Below are 23,027 nucleotides of genomic sequence, written 5' to 3'. Positions count from 1 at the left end.
TTTTAGTAAGTAACAAAATCTCTCTGATGAAATAGATTTATTTGATGCAAAGTAGAACTAAAATTGTTAAATAATAGCCATGCTATAAGGAAAATCACCTTTACCCCACTAGTTGGCGCTGTCCCTCTTTACCCTATTGGTAATAATATTCAATACCTTACCATCTATTAGGATAAGAAACAAAGAAAAATGGATACAAATAAAATGATCATCATCCAATTTAACTTCAAGAACTTGTAGTTTGTCGATTTGATCTTCAACATTCTGTTTTTGCTTTAAAACAACATCTGCTGATTCTTCAGTGTATTCTATAGTAAGAGGACGACACGATCTTGGTGATTGCGATGCTTTGTTATTCCATAGTATGATACTATTTGCGGTTAACAATCGCAATAGAATAACTGTGGTAACAAATAAATTTTGATCGCTCTGCGGAATGTATTCTTCTACTAATGTGCAGTTTTGCTTAAAACCCGAATAACCAGATCTTCAGTCGAAACCCCAAGAGCACATAATTATTGTTTCTATTTCCGTAACGCCTTTGCTGTTAATGTACTGAATAATCACTTCTACTTGCAAATTTGTAATTCGTTTTGTAGTATGATGCAATAAAGCTTGAAGGGTTGTCTCTGTTTTTTTCGGAAATAGAAACTATTTCCAGCAGTGGCCTGCATTCTTCTTCAGCAGCTCAAATACCATTATATATAGGCCAAATATCTGCTCCACATGATTTGGATTCCAAACGTATATTTTGATACACTTCCTTAGAAAGTGAATTTTCAAACAAAAACGCTAAAGCTTTTTGTCCAGTTTTCTTTCTTAGTGAAATAGATGGTTCACTTAATAATTTCCTAATTTTTCTTGGGGTTTCTGATTTTTCTAAAATATTATCGCAAATTGAATACAAATCTCTATTTACAGATTATTTCGCTGCGTAACGACAAGCTATGATTAACCTTAGGGGATCATTTTTCAGCCCAGCACTGATTTTAGAAACTTCTCGACGTTTTGAGCGACCAGATTTTTCAGCAAAATTAAGCGATGGGCGGCCGAACTATGAAGAGGAAGCAAAATCTTGTACTGCAATAAAAGGAACAGAAAAATGTAAATTTAACTATTCAGCAGTATTAAACTCAAATTTTGCTGAAAATCTTTGCGCAGCTTGAAATTTTGTATCACGTTTAGATTTCAACACTCGTATTTTTTTCATTAAAAATTTTATGTCTGGCTCTGGGATATTTTCAATAATAAAATTAAGTTTCGATACAATTTAATGAATAGTTGAATCCAAAGTATTATTCATTAGAAAGTCAATAATTTCTCTTTTGGTAAATTTCGACATTATATACAATATAATCAAATCTAGGAGAGAAAAAAGGCAACGAAAAGAAAAAGTAAAAACTTGTAACTTTGGATAAGCTTCCGAAGCAAAGTGAAGATTGGAAAACAAGTGAAAAGCACAGCGCAACATGAGACGTGTGCGTGCGTGCGTGCGTGCGTGCGTATGTGGCGGCTCGCTGCAGACAGGTGAGTTCTTGGCGCTTGGGCGCTGACTCTGTTACTTGCGATTATTATATTATTTATGAAAAGGGGTAGAATGGAGCACCCCTACTGTGAAATATACATCATACTGAACTCATTGGCATTCGAAAATTTTTGATATCTTGCGGAACCTCGGGGAATAATTGAATGAAAGAAGGTATTTTACAAAAGTACTAATGATTTTTTAACATCAATGTGGCAGAAATTTTATTCAATTTTTTTTTGTCACTCAAAATTTTCTTTTAACTTCTATGTGTCTGAGGGCCGAGTTCTCCAGCTGTGATTAAATCCATGATTAGCTAATCATGGTTATTTTTTAATCAGCGTTTTAATCACGATTAACTTGTGACGCGTTCCACCATGAATCTTTAATCTCTGGTTAGCCAACCATATTCTCTGTTCGCAATAAGTCTAGTTTCTGCGAGTTTCTGTTGTAATGGTGATTCTGATTGGCTGATTTGGAACTTGTATTCGCGCGTAAAATATACCTCGACTGCTCACGAACGACGAGCGGCGACGTGTTTCTGTTTATACACATCGTTTCCAAATAAATTGACAGGAATTAGTTATCGATTGAAATTGAATATAAGTTGTGTGAGTACAAGACGTCGTTATAAATTCGATCAATATTTCTCACTATAATTGAACTTCAACCTTGAGGTTATGTTGAATCCCTTTAATCGCCGATTAACTCGCTAACCAGCCAAAAATGGCCGGTTAAGTTAATCGACGATTAGACTTCTTTAATCATGTTTTAAAGTTGATGGAACGCAATGTGCTGATTAACCTTAGTTAATCAATGATTAAAATTTAATCACAGTTCGTGGAATCGGCCCTAAGGGTAATAAGGAAAAAAGAACTATTAACAAAAAATAACAAATACATAACCATATTAAATGTTTGAACGAAAAGCACATGAAGAATTTTTTTAACATTTTGAACTTTGCATGTCTGCCAACGGAGCAGTATTTTATTAATTTAACTATTATTTATGTATAAGATACCCAAATTATCACAGTACAATGACCTGATTCTTTTGTACAAATTCGAAAGTTTGAAAATTGGATTATTGGCCACGGAACCGGATCGCCTGGCCCACTTTGGACAGGTATGATGAAAATGACAACAAAAACTGAGGACGGGGATTCGTTCGTATGTGTCCACGTTTTTAAAATCCACTTGAATTAAAATCCTAGCTGCTCATTTTTTCGAGATATCGCAAAATCAATTGTCTTATTATTTGATCAAATATACGGGTATTTCACGCCATGTCATTCGAATAGATCCATGCAACTGCATACGCACTGTTTATTCTGCAAGTCGGTTTGAATTCATTTTATTCATGCAAAAAAACTAGTCCAGTTTTTTATTATATTTAGTTTAGCAAAGAGCATCGAAAAAATGAGTCACAAATTTCTACAGGAGGAAAGCAGGGTTAAAGTGTTGGGTCATTTGGTAACATAATTGTCTTCAGAAATAAAAAAACCACAATTTTTTTGAATTAAAGAGGATCAGGTCAAGCTTATAAAAAAATTTGTTAATAAAAAATTCGACATATCTAATTCTACATTTCCATTAAGCATGTGCGTTACGTGTCATCTTACTCTATCTGAACATGCAAAGAATAACTGTAAAAGACTATTGCCAACTATGCCAAATTACGAAGACATTAAATTACCTGAGAAAACCAGATCCGATAATTACACATGTAACTGGTACGTGCTTATAACAGCAAGATGTTGTAACCATCTGAAGATCGTAAAGAGTAGAGGTCGAAAACGGCAAGTATCCAAGAAAATTGACGCCTCTAACGGGTTGTATGGTGCTTCGAAAATCGCACATATTCCAAAGACTGAAAAAGTCAATACCGAACCCAGAACTCTCAGCATTCTCGCAAAACCTCGTGAGAATGTATTGAACTTTTTTCAACAGCTTCCCGAGCAGCAGCAAGAGCAAATCGCTAGTTCAGTTTCGAAAGAAAAAGTCAATATGCAAACAGAAAGCAATTATGTGAGTGCGAAACAACAGGATGATGAAATATTTTGAAGTATTTCAAGTTAACACAGGTTCTTCGTCAAATCAAATGAAGAAGCTTACCAATTTTCTTCGAAGTTCAGCTGGTAAAAGATCCGACCCGACGTATTACTCTAAACATACCTCTGAGAAAGCTAATATTCTTGAAGATGTTTATAAAGAACGTATATTTGATTTGGACACCGATAATCCATCTGAAAAAGAGAAAAGACCTGTGGTCTGGGCAGAAGCTGCGGAGTTACTGGAAGCTGTTATTAATCACCCAAATCAAACTGGCAATCCCGTCGTAAAATCAATGATCGATAAGGGTGAAGGGTTTTTGAAAATTTCAATGACAATACTCCTAGCAAATTATTCACCTGATTTGGACTGCAGTGTCGGTAACTCGAACTTCGATGATAAAGATTCAAATCCGCCAGTAAAGAAGAGGCGTGTATACTCGGACGGTGGTAGCAGTAGCATGAAAGCCAAAATAAATAGTGTCCATATACTTATTCTGTTATGCGTTGTAACTCAAGTCAAAGAGACTTACGAAAACATGAAACTTTTATTCGACTTGACTACAATTAACAATAGTTCCTTCAGGTTTGTTTGTGACTTTAAGCTATTACTTTTTGTCAACGGTCAACAAACCGCAACATCAACGTATCCTTCTCCTTATTGTTTACAGTTTTCTTCCTTGGGAAAAGATAAAAAATACGCGAAGGATTACAACAATAAGTTAATCTTCCCCTTTTTGAGGAAGATGATAACGTGTATATCAGTCAGAAATGCCTCCTAACTGAATTACACATACTACAAGGATTCCTTAATCACCTCTTTTGGGAGCTCATGTTCCTTGTGGTTGGTGAAGAGAAGGCACTTAAGTGGCCAATAAAACTGAAAGTCATCCCAAAAAGTTATCAAGGCAAGGTTTTTAAGGGTAAGGCTTGTCGTAAACTGATTAGGGAAGCAGATAAGCTCCTTGATCCAAAAAAATATGAAGGCGTTGGCCGTCTACGATTATTGCCTTTTGTTGCTGCTCTAAAAGTCATGGACAAAATTGTAAGCTGTAGCTTCTCCACAAGGGAGAGTGGACCTGATTTGAAGAAACACTTGAATGAGTTAGACAAAGCTTTCCAGAGCTTAGGAATTACCAAACGTTGAAGGTCCACGTGCTTCTGGATCACATTGCTCACTGTCTATATGTTTTGACCAAACATGGGTTGGGCCTATGGTCAGAACAAGCGGGCGAGTCAATTTATGAAGAATTTTTGAAATTCTGGGCACGCTATAGCGTAAATTTGATTCAAGATTCCTCGTATTCGAGCAGATTAAAAAAAGCGGTGGTTGAAGTCTCTTCAAGACACATTTAGGTCGGAGAATCAGATAAGATTTCATTGATTACTCTTCAATTATTTTATTTATTTATATGTCAAAACATATTAGTCTACTAAATGAGCGCTTTAGAGGAAAATTTAAACGATGGGCAATAAAAAAAGAAAAAAGAAAAAAAGAAATGGGACACGCATATTCTATAAATCAATATGCACAAGTACACTTATACACACATGTAGACACATAAACACCGACGCATACACTGTGTATATGTGTGTACATATATGAAGATATAAATACATATTTGCACATGGAATAACGTAGGGTTATGCACGTGAAATATGCGCATATTTAAAAAAATAACAAAAAAGTTGATTTTGCAATATCTCCAAAAAGTAAGCACACTGCAAAAAAATGGTATCACTTAGAATGGTAAAATTACCAATAAAAAAATTGGTGCAACTCTACTACTTTGATTACAGGGTGAATACCACTTGCATGCTAGAAGTTCCAACCAATCTTGTAACTTTACTACTTTTAGACTGACAGTATAGCAAGGCGTTGTAGAATAACAGTTTCTGCTCGTGAATCTGTGACTTTCAGAGTAAGTAATAAATTAACCTACTTTCAGAGTGTTGAATTTTTTGATGCTGGTAAAAGTACAGAAAATTTTAAAAATTCCTTTTTCCAAAGTAATCTCACGTCTTCAAGTTTGATAATTGATAACACGGCGTGTTATCAAAAATTTTAAAGCGTAAAAGAGCGTGTATCAGAACGGTATAAATTATGGAAAAATTTATTTGCAAAATTGATAAAAAATATTAAACGAGAATTTTTTTGTTTAAAAAACTGTTTTCTGCTGTATTCCTTATTTGAAAGGGAAATTCACCTCGTCAAATTACCATTATTCACATTTCTCATGTAGATGCTCAAGTTACTACGTTGAATAAAAACGTGAATATTTTTGGTTAGAATAACATCACCTAAAATTCATAATGCATTCATAATTTTACAGAATCTGTCTGGAAACTTACATAACCTAAAAGTTAAATTCTATACTGGAAATGAATATTCGTTATTGTCAGTGAAAATGTTACTTTAAGAGTATGTAATAATTCGAGCTACTCTGAAAGTGGTAAAATTACCAGCAATTTTTTTCACAGTGCAGCTAAGAGTTTGATTCAAGCGGATTTTGAAAGCGTGGACACATACGAACGAATCCCCGTCCTCAGTTTTTGTCGTCATTTTCATCATACCTGTCGCTGCTTGAAGCGCAGTGTGTGTTTCAAAATTTCTTTACTTTTCTATGTCTTCCAACTCTTGTATAGTAATTTAGCTATAATCGGATGAGGTGGCAGGGAAACTTTACAAAGGGACAAAGTTATAAAAAACTTAAAATCCTGAAAAATTTTACTTTGCTCTATCTTTCTAAAGAGTACACAGTTAAAAAAAGGCTTGATCTACGATCAACGAAATTCTGTGAATGTAGCACAAGTATTTTCGGTGAGCTTAAGGTGCATACCCTTAAAAGTGGCACAAGTGAAAATCAAAAACGAACTGTACTTACTACTCACAGCTGGATCTAGAATTGGTTGATTCTCAAATTCCTCAGGCTTCCTCCCACTCGTTGCGGAGACAAAAAAGTATCACAAACTAATCGCAAAAGTATAAAATTACTTGAACTGCATGGCCCCACGCTACGAAGCGAACCCGTCAGAAATGGGGAATACCGGTTAGAGGGCGCCAAAAAAGTTTCGCAACGGCGTTGCGCTGCAATCACGCAAATATCTCATATGAGAACCGATCACTGATTCTGCTTCTACTAAATTCTGCTGAGACTTCCACTCCTTTCTTAAATGATACTGAGCATAAAATGAGTAGTTATAATTTTTATGAGTATCGATTAAAATATCTTTCTATATTTAACTACTAATCTGAAATAATTTTAGTTATTATACTATCAGGCCAAGAACTCTACATTTGATTTCAATAAATATACATTTGTATAGTATGGAATTCTTTGAATGTAAATATATTTAATATTGCTTCATATAGTTATAAACCACATAATGTTTGACTATTTTTGCAAGGTACGTTCTCCATTGTCCACTAATGACACCTCTGCGGTAGTTACTGCCGATTCAAGTGGGAACCCTGAGACGAATACTGTACAGGATTTTGATGGTGCAGGCATTGTGTCCCTCATTACCTCCTCCGCGACGGCCACGGAAAAACCATGCCACCCTACACCCTTATGGTGTATTTACACTCCTGTTTACTGGTCGCCAGCGAGCAGAAAAGTCATAAGAGTAAAAGAGACATAGAGCGGAAAATTGGAAGAAAAGTACTCTCTATCTCTTTTACTCTTATGACTTTTCTGTTGTCTGGCGGCCAATTGACAGGCGTGTGAATACAAAATTATAGGCCAGTCAACAAGGAACAAGTAAGACCCTACCTTCAAATTTATTCTAAATAAGCTAAAATATTGTTTTATACCTTCTCGGTGGGATGCTGGTCCACTAAATAAATGTGAGTGATTTTCAGCGATGTGGATTTTTTATAAAAATGCAAAATAGTTTTAAAAATAATATTTTTGAAGTTTTTCTTGATTTGCATGATTTGCATGAAAACTGTAAGTTTGCGAAATAAAAATGTCATAGAAAATATTAAGCATCTTATTCTGCACAAACAAGATACTTTCGACATTTTTGTATTGTTAACTCTTTATCTAGAAAAGAAGGTAAATAACGACTTTTGACAAACCTATTCTTGCCTCATTGAATAATTATTTTTGACGACAGTGAACCTAAATTATGTCCATAAGCATTTCTATAAGTTACCTACCAATTCATATACAGTAAGTATCAATAAATTAATTATTATTTCAGGTAGTAAATTTTTTTATTCATCTTCAGGCCTAAATTTGGTACACTCAAGGTGGTGCTTAAGGGTAGGGACTTCGTAAGACGCTTGCTTGACATGTGTACAAGATAACTGCAAAGTTCGAATAATTTCCCATAATTTGTCATCATTGAAAAGTATGTAGGCTCTAATCAACCTATGTCAAATTTCTTCAAAAATTCCAAACTTTTACACCTGCTTGTGCCTAACAATGTCGGGCCGCTTCAGCCTCTTTTTTTTGCTTGCAATGGGGGAAAAGGGTCAGCTACTCCTTGCCATTTTTTCTACCTAGAAAAGTTCTATTTTCTACCCAAAGTTTATAAGTTTTTGTCTGTACAGTTAAGTACTGAAATATTTTGACAGTTTTCGTTTCAACGATATATTGGTTATATTGGTTGTCTTTCAATAATAATTTTTTAGCAAGTAAATCAAGGGATAAAAAAAAATAGATTTTATAGCTCCATTCTTTAACCATCAATTTCCTTATTTCGATTTTTTATTTAAATCTACAGAAAATGGAAATGACACTTAATAGATTTTTTGAATCCTGTGCAAAAATCTGGATTTATATGAATTATTATTATTATTAATAAAAGTAGCCCCTAAAGTCATAAATGCTGAAAATGCAGTTTAAGCACTTCTTACTACTGAATCAATTTGTTTCTTCACAATTTATAACTGAAAGTTACTGAAATTCATTATCACGTTAAATAGACCTTTCTCAAGATCTGTGCAAAAATCGAAATTTAAATTAATTAGCGTTCCCCCTCAAAATACACGAAAGAGTCATGAATGCTGAAAAATTCATTTCGATTACTTTTTACTACTGTATTTACTTTCATCTCTATAATTTTTTATTAAGATTTACTGAAATTTATTGTGACATTGAATAAACCTTTCTCAAGACCTCGGTAAAAATATGGATTTAAATTCATTAGCCTTGCCGCTCAAAATACAGCCAAGAGTCATAAATGCTGAGAAATACATTGCGACCATTTTTACGACTGTATTTATTGTCACTTAATTCATGCTCAGATCTTGGAAAGGTCTATTCAATGTGATATTCAAGTTCAGTCCATTTCATTTAAAAATTGTAAAGGAGAAAATCAATGTAGTATAAAAATGGCGATCGAAATCTATTCAATAGTTTGTATGACTTTTGGGTGTATTTTCATGGGCAAGGCTAATTAATTTAAATATAGATTTTTGCACAGATCTTAAAAAAGATCTATTCAATTTTGTATTCAATTTTAGCAAATTTCAATTAAAAATTGTACATGAGAAAATCGATGCAGTATGAACATGGACATCGAAATGTATTCAATAACATTTATGACTCTCGGGTGTATTTTGATAGGCAAGGCTAATTAATTTAATCATGCAACAAAAACTAAAAAACAAAAAAACAAAAAAAACAGCAAGATGGACATTGAACATGTTGCAATTCGGATTCTACTTTAAATTTTCCATTAGAGTATCACGGAGTAATTGCAATAGTTTATTTTCAGCGTTAAAAACTTAAAAAATGATCATTCCTATTATTTAATGAACAAAAGGCGGCTTTAATTAAAACTTTTTTTAATAGCAGTTGATAGGTGTTATTCGTCGGAAACCAAGCATATTGGCTGGGTGCTAGCGCCATACACTGGAAACCTGAGAAAACAGGGCTGCGACGCAAGTTGCAACATACTATTTAAGCGATTATGCATGCGCGTGAAGTTACTTTCAGCAGAAGTTAGTGACATTTTAAAAAAATTGTGACGCTTCAAAAATACTATTGCAATTACTCCATGACATTCTAATGGAAAATCTAATGTAGATTCCGAATTGCAACAAGTTAAATGTCGATCTTGCTTTTTTTTGAGTTTGTGTTGCATGATCGGAAGGCATAATAAGTGGATACTATAAGGCTACGCTGTAAAGTATCCTTTCCGTTTACTCTGTCTGCTAGGGAAAAGTTCTTGCAATATCCTGCAAGGATCAATTTTCATTAAGCCACGTAATTGTTTTAATTCTACCCGACCTGAAGAAGCCGGAGGTTGTATCGCACCCATTAAATGCGTGAGCAAACAAAATCGATTCCTTACTATGTTTTAAATACTCAGATTTTTGCAAAAGTTTAGAACTATAAACGCGGGATTTTACATTTCCTTGTCCTTCTTTTAGGAACAGAATATACTTTTCCACAGAAGAAAGAGCAATAATCAATGCACGGAGGTTCACATCCTCTGACCAACTGCATTTTTTTATTTCGATGGTTGATTCTGAGGCTCAAAATTGTCAAAACGCTCTTGCAGATTTTAAAAACATTGCTCCAAGTTTCGATTCTGTACAAGATGATCATGTTATTGAAGAGATGCATGGCAAGTGAAAAATCCAGCTGGGACTTTTTGATGAGGAAAATTTTTAGAACCAGAACTGTGGGGTAGAAAAGAGACAAAAATAGTTTATTTTCAGTGTTTACTACTGAGGCAGCATCTCCATCTCACATAGTAAATTCGATCGGTTGTTTCTGTAAAATGGGATGCAGTGAACGTTGTAGATACGTAAAAAGTTGAAGTAAAATGTTAGGTAATGTACCTAAATTTTCAAGGAACTGGTCGTCTTAATGAAGAAATCATACATAAAACGACAGGCACATTTCATTATTATGACCGCTAACAGCAGTTTCTCAATCACAAACAAGCATTTGCAAGTGCGCCGTGGAAACGAGTCCCTGATCCATTTCCGGAAAAATGTGAATATAATCTCTAATTGTTTAAATAACAACAAATTAATTAGCAATATTTGTAGAAAATTCTCTGCTCTACCATTTAAGTCCTATATATTTTCACCGAAAATCTACACCATTTTAAAGTATGTGCAGGAGAATACTTTTACTACTGCTACTGCTATTACCACTACTACTACAAACTTATATATTATTAAATAATTACTTATAAATTAATTTTACTGTTAAACAGTTTTTAAAATCGCACTTATTAATTGCTTAATACATTATACATATATACTTAGTCTCTTGCCAATTTTGCATAAAATGAGTCACTGATATATACTATATATACTATTCTTTTGTACTAAACTATTTTCGTCATTAGATGCACCTTTTTCGAGATAATACCTAAAACCAGTTTTTGGGGATTTTTTGTTAGATTCATGGGTGGTTCCGCCCGTCGGTCAGATTGAAACTCTTTTGATATATAATTTTGATGCTATAAGAAAGCACGTCAGATAGATATCAAAACTTTATAAATTTTTTTCTGGATAAAATAGGCTACATTTTTGACAAAATTAACTAAGAATACATTTCCGATTACTTTTTTCGGTATTATTCATAACTAACCAAGTATTGTGAATTATTCAAGTAATTTTTATATGCGAATTGAGAGTTTATCTATTTTTTAAATAATAGGCTCAATTAGTTTACAGAGTCAACTAAGAATGTATTTTTGATAAGTACTTACTAAGATTTTTTGATAATTTATAAGGATTGCTAATCATTCAAACAATTTTCATAAACAAATTCAGAGTTTAAGTATTTTTCAAGTATATTCACATTACACAGCCCCACAATAACAATTTTTTTAAACCTTGGATGCCCATATGATATTCCTATGTATTTTTTCCCACTTCAGGATGTTGGTTAAATCCAACTTTGAATTATATTATTTATAGGTACGGCACTGACTCAATATATATTTTTCCAAAGCATTTGCGAACGAAAGAAAGAAAACTTGTCGAATGCCTGGGGTTTTGCGAGATTGTCGAATCTATAAAATGCAGCTCTATTTGTAATCAGCCACTAGGCTAGCTGTCAAGTTCACGACAATGCACGGTATCGGGACATGGCGTGAAGTTGACAGCTAGCTTGGTGGCTGATCACAAAACACACACAGGCAATGTCAATTTCGTCTGACTTTTCCTCCATTTCGCCACCTATTTCGCAAAATTTAGGGTCACCGCCATCAAATCGTGGCCTTTATAAACCTGTTATATCTTGAGAATTCTTCTAATGTGTCAGAATTGTGAGTAAAAAAATAAATTTGCAAACGATTCTAACCATTCATATGCTGTCGTCTGCTATGCGCTGATTTCTATCTTTCGCAAAATTCATATTTGTCGTGAAAATAATTATTTCTTCAAAAAATTTGTTTATTTTTCAAAATTTTGCTGATCCGAGGATCTCGCAAAACCCCGGATATTCGACAGGTTTTTTCCTTTCGTTCGCAAATCCTGCGGAAAAAATATATATTGAGTCAGTACCGTACCTGTGAATACAAAATTCAAAGTCGGATTTAACCAATACCCTTAAACCGAATATGCAACCCGTTTAACCCCTTTATACGTCAGGATTTTGACATAACCTAAAGAACACCAAATAAACCACTGAAACTGCAAAAATTATGTACCCTGTACCATTTCCACCCTCCCCCTTTAATCTGGTAGCACTATAACCTCATAGCTTCATGAACCCCTTACTTCGTAATAATAAAACCCCATAACGTCAAAATTCCGTAACCCAATTCAGAAGACAAATCTGGTCAGGGAAAAAAGAATAATTTCCTGAGTTTTTCTTGTGCAACATAGTCATGGGTGAGTAGCTCTATAACCCCGAAATGCCATAACACCATAACGTCAAAACGCCGAAATCATAAGAGTTACGTGAGTGAAGTCGTGAATCAAGGTCTACTTTATTACTATTTTCTTAAGCCTCTCTCAGACGTCTCTGATACCTCATTATGCTTGTAGGTGATCTCAAGATCTTGACAATGATTCTAGCCCAGCAATCTGGTTTCACGAAATTGCCATGCTTTCTTTGCTTGTGGAATAGCAGGGATCGCAAGAATCATTACGTTAAGAAAAATTGGCCAGCTCGAGAACTTATAGAAACTGGATAAAAAAATGTTATAAATAAACCTTTGGTTGAGCCGGCTAAAATTAAACTTCCTCCTTTGCACATCAAACTTGGTTTGATTTAACAGTTCGTAAAAGCTTTGAATAGGGAAGGAAAATGTTTTGCTTATTTATTAAAACAATTCGCAGCTTTAGAAAGCGCGAAATTCAAAGAAAGAGTCTTTGATGGACCTCGAATTTGTAAGGTGTTGAGAGATGAAACGTTTATTGCCACAATGAATGTCAAGAAACGAGATGCATGGCTGAGCTTCGAGAATGTGGTTCAGAATGACTTAGGAAATCACAGTAGTGACAACTACAAAGAATTTGCTCAAAAACTACAAAAAAATGTGTTGCTTGATGAGTTACAAGCTACACTTTCTTGATTTGCATCTGGAAAAGTTCCCAGAAAATCTTGGAAATTACAGTTAGGAACCAGGAGAACGCTTCCATTAAGATATCAAGGAAATGGAAAGAGGTTACCAAGGTAGATGACTATGTTGCGCAAGGAAAACTCAAGAAATTGTTCTGTTTTCCCAAACAAGATTTTTCTTCTGTATGAGGTTACAGGATTTTGATGTTATAGGCTTACATTATTACGAAGTAAGGGGATTATTGCGTTATGAGGTTATAGGGTTACCAGATTAATGGGAAGAGGGTGAAAATAGTTTTTGAGGTTATGTGAACATCCTGACGTTTAAGGATTAAACAGTTAGAATATTTGGTTTTAGCGGGAAAAAATACATAGCAGTATTATATTGGCATCTAAGATTGAAAAAAATCGTTTTTTTGGGCCTGTGTTACGTTTACAGATTTAACTAAGATTGTCTTCGCGAAAAATTTTTTTCTTAGTTATTTTGTGAATTCATAAAACTTATTAATTATTTAAACAACTTTCATGAAAAATTCAGAATGTGGATATTTATTTATTCTTTCATTACCAAATTCAAAGTCTGGCAATTTTTCAAAGAATAAGCTCAATTTGTTTACGGAATCAACAAAAAGTGTATTTCCATCACTTTTTTATGATACTTTCCAAATTTACAATGATGATAAATTAATCAAATAGCTTTTATAATTAAATTCAGAAAATGACTATTTTTTAGCTTTTTAATAATAAATATAACTCTTCTATCTGAACTATAATATTAAAATCGAAATCATTGAAACATGTGAAACAAATTAATTTTTATAATAGCAAAAACTTTCATTTTCAATAATTTGTTTTCTTTTTCTTAATTTCTTTCAGCAATTTAATAATCTCTTTAATAATCTGTAAGTCATTAAGCACGAGTACATGTACCGTTAGACGACTCCCCTTCACTGTGTATGGACCTGTGCAAATTTTCCTTTGAATAAGGTGACCTTAAAATCACTATAAGAATTGAATGACCACCCAGGATAAGCCGCAGCTAAATGCGAGGTTATTATAAGTACTGGCATTTGCCTGGACATTTGACCTGAGAAGAGAAACATTGCAGAAAATGACCTCCCGATTTCAGCCGGCTTTTGGAAATTTAAGTTCGAAAGCAGACATTTGATCCTATCCATCAAAAGTCCAGCCATCTGGTCGGAAAAATTGTCCGAATGTGGTAGTTTCTGGGGCAGTCATTTTTTTTCTTAAGTACCTCATTTGGGTGTGCATACTATGGGTTCAGGTTCTGTGAGCAGGATTTCAACCCGGAAAACGAAATTTTTTTGGAAAAGGTGCAAAATATCACATTCTATTGTATTGGTGCTTTACTGTACATTTGAGAGCTAAAGGTGCTCTTACAAAAATAAATTCAATAAAATTCTGCGTGAAATTTAAACAAGCATTGTTCTATCAACAATAGTCTCGGAGTTACAGCCTTTCAAAAATCCCCGATTTTGTCCAATTTTTTTCTAAAAATCACATGATTTTTTTTAGTTTCTCTGTAGCTCGAATCCCGATGACCAGATCTAAGAATGGTCAACAGATGAATTGAATTAGACGGAAATACCTGTAATTCTTAACAAACCAAACTTCCTACCCATAATAGATTGCGAGTTAGCGCATGCCAAAGTTGACTCATTCCGACCTGAATTTACAGGTAAATGCACGGAGTTCAGTTTTTTGTTAAAAGCTCGTTTCAGGGTTCTTACAGAACCTGACCCCATATTGTGCACCCTCAAATGAAGTACTTGAGAGAAAAAACGGCTTGAAGGTAGGAAGGTGACTGCCTTTCTACACAAAATGAATAGCCGATGCTGTTGCAATACATTTAGAGAGTAGCGCTAGAATGTTGCATTTGTATCCTACGAACGCTATCACTACCGCAATAGTTAGGCAGCTTAGGTAGTGTACCCAGTTATTCGCATGTTCACTCCAGGAACGTGTTCGACTGTCCCTACTGATTTTCTCTACTGCATTCTCGATGTCCTCGACCGATTGTTTTAGATTGCTTAAATTAAAGGACCTAATTTTCTGAATTAGCGGCATTAACTTATCTTTTATAGAATATAGTTGACGATCATTATGTAGTAGCGATAAGTTCTTTCTGTAGTTAATTTCTTTGACAAGGGTACTCGTTGGACTTAATTTCAGTACAATATTCAATCCGTTCAGTATAAACTTGTCTTAACTTAAAATTTTAGTTGGAACCTGGATTTTCATTTTATTGTGGCCCAATTCACACAGCACATCAACATCAATTGGGTCATTGGGGAACAAAATATATAAATTCGTGAGTTGTATGAAAGAAATTTTTATGATTTTAAAGGGGAAATATTTACTTTCGTCCCTGATACTTTTCATATTCGTTCTAAATATGCTATTTTCACAACTATGCGTTTCTGGCACTAAGTGAGTGGGTTGCATTCGTTTGCACATTTGAATTTCGCCGTAGTGTTTAAAACTATCGAAAGATATTTTGTCAGTCGGTACATATGTTGTGGGTCCTTGTCCCATTAACAGGTATTCGTAGTCTGAAATTATTGCCAGGAAGACCAAACGAATTTGTTGAGGAATAGGTATTAAATGTTTAATTTCGTAAGTCTCTGTTTCTCGGTTAGGGTTTTGAATGATGTAGACAAACATATTCTTTGAAACATCCATGTTTATTCTTGAGATGACGATAATAAAAACCCTTTCATGTCACTTGTTAGGATCCCTGGTGTTAGAAGTTGAGGGTCAATTATTCAGCTCTTTCCATCATTTATGGCATCCATTAATAAGTTGATACATTCACTTAACTCATAAACTATCATCATGCAGACCGACATTTGATATTAAGTCACGATACTTTGGGTGTTTCGGTTTGTTCTGTTCGCCAGCTAGTTTAGTCGGTTAACTGTTTCCTGTAAGTACCATTCGAGAGTTTTAAACTCATTAGATGCTGAGTTTAACATGAGTTTAATGATTATAGTTTGATTGGATATGCTTTGTTATAATATATTATGATTGTTAAACAATTCATCAAGTTCCTCATTGATGTAGGGCATATTGCGTGAACTGAAAGTCCCCAAAAGTGTTTTTCAAATATCTCCAACAAAATTGAAAAATGCTCTCTCAACGCGGGTTCTACCTAATAGCTGGCCCAGAAGATTTTTCTAGTTATCTAAGCGCTCTATACGCGAATTGATCAGTTTGAGCTCAAATTCTTCAGAGCAGCCATTACGGAGGAGGTTTGATGCAATCGCATACATTTTTCGCATACAGTTTCGTGATACAGATTAGCTTGTCTCAGTTCTTCTGAGTAGAGAGTTGCTCATTAACTGGTCAGTTGTAGTGATTTGTGCTTCAACTGTACTTAGTAGTAACAAGAGAAATAGTACCAAATTTATCTACAAAATTCTTGGTAATAAGGCATAAGTTGATTGGCGTGTATCCTAGTTCGCTTGTCGTTAAAAAGTACAAGAAGGAGAGAGTTTGTTATCTTGATGGTTGTTAATAAATGTGAAAAGATCTCCGGGTTCACAGATTCCCTGCGGTATGGCAATTCTAGAGTCTTGACGTTTTTTTTTTACATGAATTTCTGTGTTTCTATTTTCTCCTTAGCCTTCTTCACGTAGTTATCATGTATACACTTCCGTAGGTCAAGTAGTTCTTCATACTTAACATTGACTTAGCATTGAGGCAAAATTAGATTCTCTTCCGAAGGACAGTTGGAAGGGTGATTATCCTGTACCGTCGTGCTTTAAATTCCTGTATGCCATGCAGATTATTTTCAGTTTTTGATCCCATTCAGTGTTATAGTCTTATATGCTTTTTTTAATCAATAGCTAATCTTCGAGTGGACTCTATCGAGGGCTCCGTTGCTTTGTGGATGATAACCTGTAGTTTTAATATGTTTACTTCTAAACGCTACTAGGCAAAAGTGAAATTTTGCAGGGCGAGTGATTGAAGAAATCTCGAACTCGAGGCAGCGCAACGAAGAAGTCTCAGCGGAGACATCTGACCCCCACTCCTTACAGTTCGACCATGTTTCCCCACTATCTCCTCCGTTCACACGCCGGCACTCGAGTTCAAGTTCTCCCGTCTATTGTCCTGCGCTGCAGAATTTTCGACCAATAACTTAAAAATTGACATTAAAAATTGAATTTTGTAATTTCTCGCAAATTTGAACGCACTTAGGGCGCGCGCATGTCGAATATCGCGCTTTGCTCTCGGTAACTTTTTCTTTGCACTTAGAATCCCTGAATGAGACTTTATAGAAAAATCTAATCGTGACACTCGCGCCACGCGCTCGATTGTTGACTGTCATTGTTGACTGACAAAGAAACTAGATACGTAAAATTTTCAAAATAACAAAGCGAGGTGTGCTTTCTTATGTTGAGAATTTTACGTATCTCGCGTCTTTTGGCGCCATAAAAATTTTTTTTGCCCCCCGTCCGGAAAGCGCAACTTCCCGGCTGCTCTGCGAAACGAAGTTTTCGCTTATCGGCGCCGTCGAACAAAAAAATAGTGCACACAACTCGGCCAGTAAAAAAGGAATCCTCAGATGACATGTGCATCAACCTCGTCTTTGCCTCGGTCGAAAATCACATTTGATCTGAGGTTTCTTATTTTACTGGCTTCGTTATATAATATACTATTATATTTGTATATCAATTTAAAAAAAATAAATTAAAAACGAGGAGTTCTTCCAAAAAGCGGTTTAAACAAATGATGTAGGAATTTTAAACGCTGAAATTCCTTCAAATTTTTTAAATCATATTTCGCGTCGTTTGGCTAAAAATTTAATTTCTCAATTTTACTCAAAATATTTTTTTGGAATAAATAAAACCAAAATGACAACTTCCATCACAAAATGTTTTAAATAAAATTTTATCGGAACAAAAATTGTAGATATTTTGAAGGGCTTTAATTCTAATTTTATTATTTTATCACGTATCTGTCTTCGATTGGCATAAAACGAAATATTCTATTTTTAAATAACGTTTTTGTTGGATAAAACCATAACCGTTGGTCAAAAAATGTGGGTAAATAAACTCTTTCTTTCTTTTAGGACCTAAAGAGTGTCTCAAATCCGTTCAAAAACTACGGTGTTATGCTTGATAAAATTCCAATACATTCCTAATCAAAAATTATGAGAAAGTAATAAATTATAAAAAATTTGTATCTCTTTTTTTGTGAACAACTTTGTCTATCATTTTTTGTCGTGCCTCTTGTCATTTTTCCATATATGTTTGTTATTTTTTATGCCATTTTTTACGATTAAAACCAGAATAACGCTTTTTATTAAAAAGTGATTTTTAAAGAATTTTTAGATGTGTTTTATGTGCACAATTTTTGTTTGATCATTCTTTTCTTAGCTTATTTCCTTTTTTAAAATTTTAATTTTTAAAATTTTGAATGTTATATTTCACGATTTAAACAAAAATGCGCATCCTATCAAAAAACGATTTCAGAAAAATGTCTAGCTCTTTCTTAGTTAAACAACTTTGGTAATTTGTGTCGCTTGTCCAAAAGTGTGCGTTTGTGCCGTACATAAACTTTTTGAATCTTAAAAAATAGGTAAAAAAATGTTTGCAAAAGCTCTAACTTTTGGAATTTATATTCAAAATAGCCGATAAACGAATTCTTTCTTTTGTAACCAAAAAAATCTGCCCGCTGTGCGGGCACATTCTCATCGCGCGCTACGCGCGCGGCTCGCTTCGCTCGCAAGTTTGAGCGCGCCTAAGGCACGCGACGGTTGAATCTCGTGCTTCGCGCTCGAACATAATTATACCTCGCGCTTCGCGCTCGGATATTTATTCTCTGCATATGGAATGCTTGAAAAAAACTTTATCAAAAATATCTCTTTTAGATTGGGACAGACAGACGCCATCGTGAAAACCTCATTTTCGGATTCAGGGGGACTCGAAACGTGGAGATCCGCTGAAGAACTCTGATGTCCAATTTCGGATAATTCTAATACTTTCTCAGTCGTCAATCATGAGAAAAAAACTTCGAAAACATTGTAATATGAAAATAATAGTTCGAGCATAGATTTGGAAAAATAAACAAAGGTTATTTAATAAAATAACACTCTGCAAAATCATACGTGTCTATTTGAACTTAAAATATAAATTTCACCCCAATGAAATATTAAAAATAAAATCATGGAGTTTTCTGGAGGAAATTAATTACACAATGGCAATCAAAATTTTCCTTTATTTTGTATAATATGATGTGTCCATAAATTGAATTTTGGAAACGACTTTTTGATATGAAACTCTCCTTGGAAATGACACACTGCAATAAAAATTACGAAATTAAATGTTTAAAAATTAAACTAATATAAATAACATTTATATTAGTAGCATATTTTATAAGTGAATCCAGCATATATTTTTAATATAAAATTATGACATTGACGGAAAGTGGAAAGAAGGGGAACAATAATCTTTTGTTTTTAGCAATCTTCAGAGATCCAGGCAGGGGACGTGACGAGTAGTGGAGGAAGTGATGGGAGAAGAAGAAGAGAGTACGTGCCAAGCTGCCGCTCCACACGCGATAAAAGACTCTGTTTTAATCATTTACACCTTGCGAAATAATGCCTAAACATCCAATTTTTTGCCTAGTAGGTCCCTTTTGTTGGATCGCGTCACATATGGTTCGCCAGAGCTTTCTACCTGCATTAGGTTTCACATTTTCTCTACTGGGTACCCTAGTAGTAATCCACTTTTTATATTCGCAGTGCAAATTTTCTCGTCCATCCGTGAACCCTTCGTCGTGAAAGATGAGCACATCTACATCCATGCGAAGGCAGGAAGAACTTATTAACATTGTGGTAATTCATTTTCCGTTCAGGACGTACTCGGTGTTTTTTGTCCTATCAATACCTCCCCTCTTTCCACGTCCAGCTCAACTCCTTCTGTTGTATTTTGTAGATAATTTTTTTCTCGTTGAATTGAAAATAGTCTAGATAGAAAATCTGCGGCGTTATTTTTCTTTCCTTTCACGTATTCGACAGTTTATCTACATTACTCCAAATGTTATCTCCACCTTAACAATCGTGAAGAGGGATCTTTAGCGTTGTGTAGCCATATTAATGTCTGATGGTCGGTTTGGATTGTAAAATTTCTTCCGAGAAGGTACTGTCTTAATCTTTTAAATGCGCAAACTATTGTTAATAGCTCCTTCTCCGTTGTATTAAAATTTGCGTCGGCTTTGTTTAATGTCTCTGATACGTAACAACAGGGGTTACCGTTTTGGAAGAATACTGCACCTAATCCGTGATTAGATAAGTCAGTCGTTAAAGTGAATTTCTTCTTGTAGTTTGGAAATCATAAAATCGGTGCTGCGCATAATAGTTCTCTTATTTGGTCAGAAGATTTTTGACAATTTGTCTACCAGTCAAAAGGTGTCTCCTTCTGTGTTAGATTTTTAAGAAACTTACAAATTTGAGAGAAATTTTGTATAAATTTTCTATTATACCCAGCGAGTCCTAAAAAGCTCTAAACTTAGGTAAATTTTGTGGTGGTTTAAAATTTTGCACAATCTGTATTTTGGCAGGGTTAGGTTAGGGTTATGCCGAATACGACAATGTCGTCAAAGTGAATAAATCATTATTTTCCTACTAATCCTCTTGAAGCATTGTCTATCATTCTTTGGAAAGTAGCGGGATCATTTTGGAGTCCAAAGAACATAATGTTATATTCAAAATGTCCTTATCGTGTTGAAAAAGCGTTATACTTTTTTAAAGTCTCACTCATTGGGATTTCGTGAAACCCAGAGCTGAGATCAAAGACTGAAAAGAATTTTGCATTCCCTTATTGGTCCTAAATGTCTTTAGTGATGAGCTCTGGATAAACATTTTCTTCTGTGTCTTCGTTTACCTTGCGAAAATCGATTACTATTCGCCATTTCTTCTTACCAAACGCGTCTTCCTTTTTTGGGACCACCCAAATCGGCGAATTGAATGTTGATTTGGAGCCTCTTATGACACCATTTTCCTCCAACTCATGCATTTGAGTAGTAATTTCCTTTTATGGCATTCAGGAGGACAATATGATTTTCAATTTACTACGTTTCCGGTTTTTTTAATGATTTCATGTTCCACGGGATCAGTACATGAAAACAGGTTTCCTTCGAGGTTGTGAATATCACCGTATCCCGCTATTATTTTCCATAATTAAGGACCTTCCGCTTATTCTACGTACTTCAATCTAGTCTTGCCTAATAAATGTTAAATAATTTTTACCTGTTTCTTTTATTATAAGTAGCGCTCATTCTATTCGTTTCCTTAATTTGCTCTATTCTTTTGTACTCGCCTTTTTTTAGTATTATCAACGGGTCTTTGTCATAATTTCACAGGAGTACAACTAACTCTTTTTTTTTTGTATTTTGTAAACGCCGTCAAGGATTTATTTTACGATTTTCTACGTAAATGTCTTGATCTTTGACAATTACTTTTATCCGGGTTATTTGTGCTGTATCACCAGGTAAAAATATACCGTCCTCGTAAAGGGGTAGCTTTTTTTGTCGACCTAAAGGCAGTCCTTAGTTAAATGGTATTTATCAAGCGCGTTGAAAAAAGGCATGCCGTTGATACCTTTCTCTGGTAAGGAGAAATCTTCACCAATTATATGGAAGAGATGCAGTTTTCCTAAATACGGTATTCTTACCGCTTGATTTGAATAATGTATATCTCTCTCCATGGCAAAACACTTTTTCATGACAAATTGTGTCTTTTCTGCTGAGACTTCCGATTTCTTTATAAAATTTATTCTGGTTCCGGAATCTACTAACAACCTGTAGGAAGTTTCGCTTGAGTATCTTTTATGTACGGACAGTAATGTTCCGTTGGCTCCCACAGTTTCTCAGGGAGCAGAGCAAGAGCGGTTGCGACATTATATATATATATATATATATATATATATGTGTGCGTGTGTGTGTGTATTTTAATTAGAAACGAGTCAGATGACCCTCACTGTTTCCGTTGCACACCCTCGATTAATTGTAATTTACTCAGGATCAGCGATATGGGATCCGTGGTTTAAATGTTCCAAACTTCATTCAAATATTTTGATGACATGGTGAGGTGGCGGTTTTAAACGGATTGACCCATTGGGTCCCCATTTGGTTCCTTTTTATAAAACTCGAAAAAACGGATAAAAATCAACTTTTAAATTGTTGAAATTCGGTTTCTACGTTAAAATTCTCTATAGAAGGTCAAGAAATAATCGCAATAGTATTTTTTTGCAACGGTAAAAAGTTGAAAAAAATATAAGACGTATAACGCCTGTTGACTGCTACACTTCAAACGCATCGCCTGTATGTAGCAGTCAACCAGCGTTAAGCGTCTTATATTTTTTTAACCTTTTACCGTTGCAAAAAAAACTATTGCGATTATTTCGTGACCTTATATAGGGAATTTTAACGTAGAATTCGAATTTCAACAATTTAAAAGTTGATTTTGCTGTTTTTCGAGTATTTAAGAAAGGAACCGAAAAGGGACCCAATGGGTTCTTTACGGGTACTTTGTAGAAGCCCCATTCAGTTCCTTTGGTCCGCCAGGGTATGCGTGGAACACCAGTTTGTCCTTATTACAAGTATCGGGTGTGAGCGAAAATGTTATACAACAATACCTCAAAGTTCGTTCAGAGTAGATTGACGGTTTATTAGAGCATATAAAGGACGAGGAACACCAACGTCGTACCTACTGACGCCAGCCTATTCTCCGAAATATTTCCTCATTTAGCCTTATCGAAAACGCCGATCCAATTCAGTCACCGTTTGACGTATGCGAGAAGGACTTATCCATTGGGGAAATGTCTGAACAAGATTCGTAACTATCCTTAAACTAAAATATTGCTAATTTTTTTCTGCTTTCGTCTCGTTCAGTGACAGCCAGGTTGAGCAGTTGTACTTTGACGGCAGTAGACCTCCTGCT

This window comes from Belonocnema kinseyi, chromosome 6 (genome assembly GCF_010883055.1).
Source record: "Belonocnema kinseyi isolate 2016_QV_RU_SX_M_011 chromosome 6, B_treatae_v1, whole genome shotgun sequence".
Taxonomy (NCBI): domain Eukaryota; kingdom Metazoa; phylum Arthropoda; class Insecta; order Hymenoptera; family Cynipidae; genus Belonocnema; species Belonocnema kinseyi.
The sequence above is the reverse complement of the archived record's forward strand: the minus strand, read 5'-3'. Positions refer to the sequence as shown.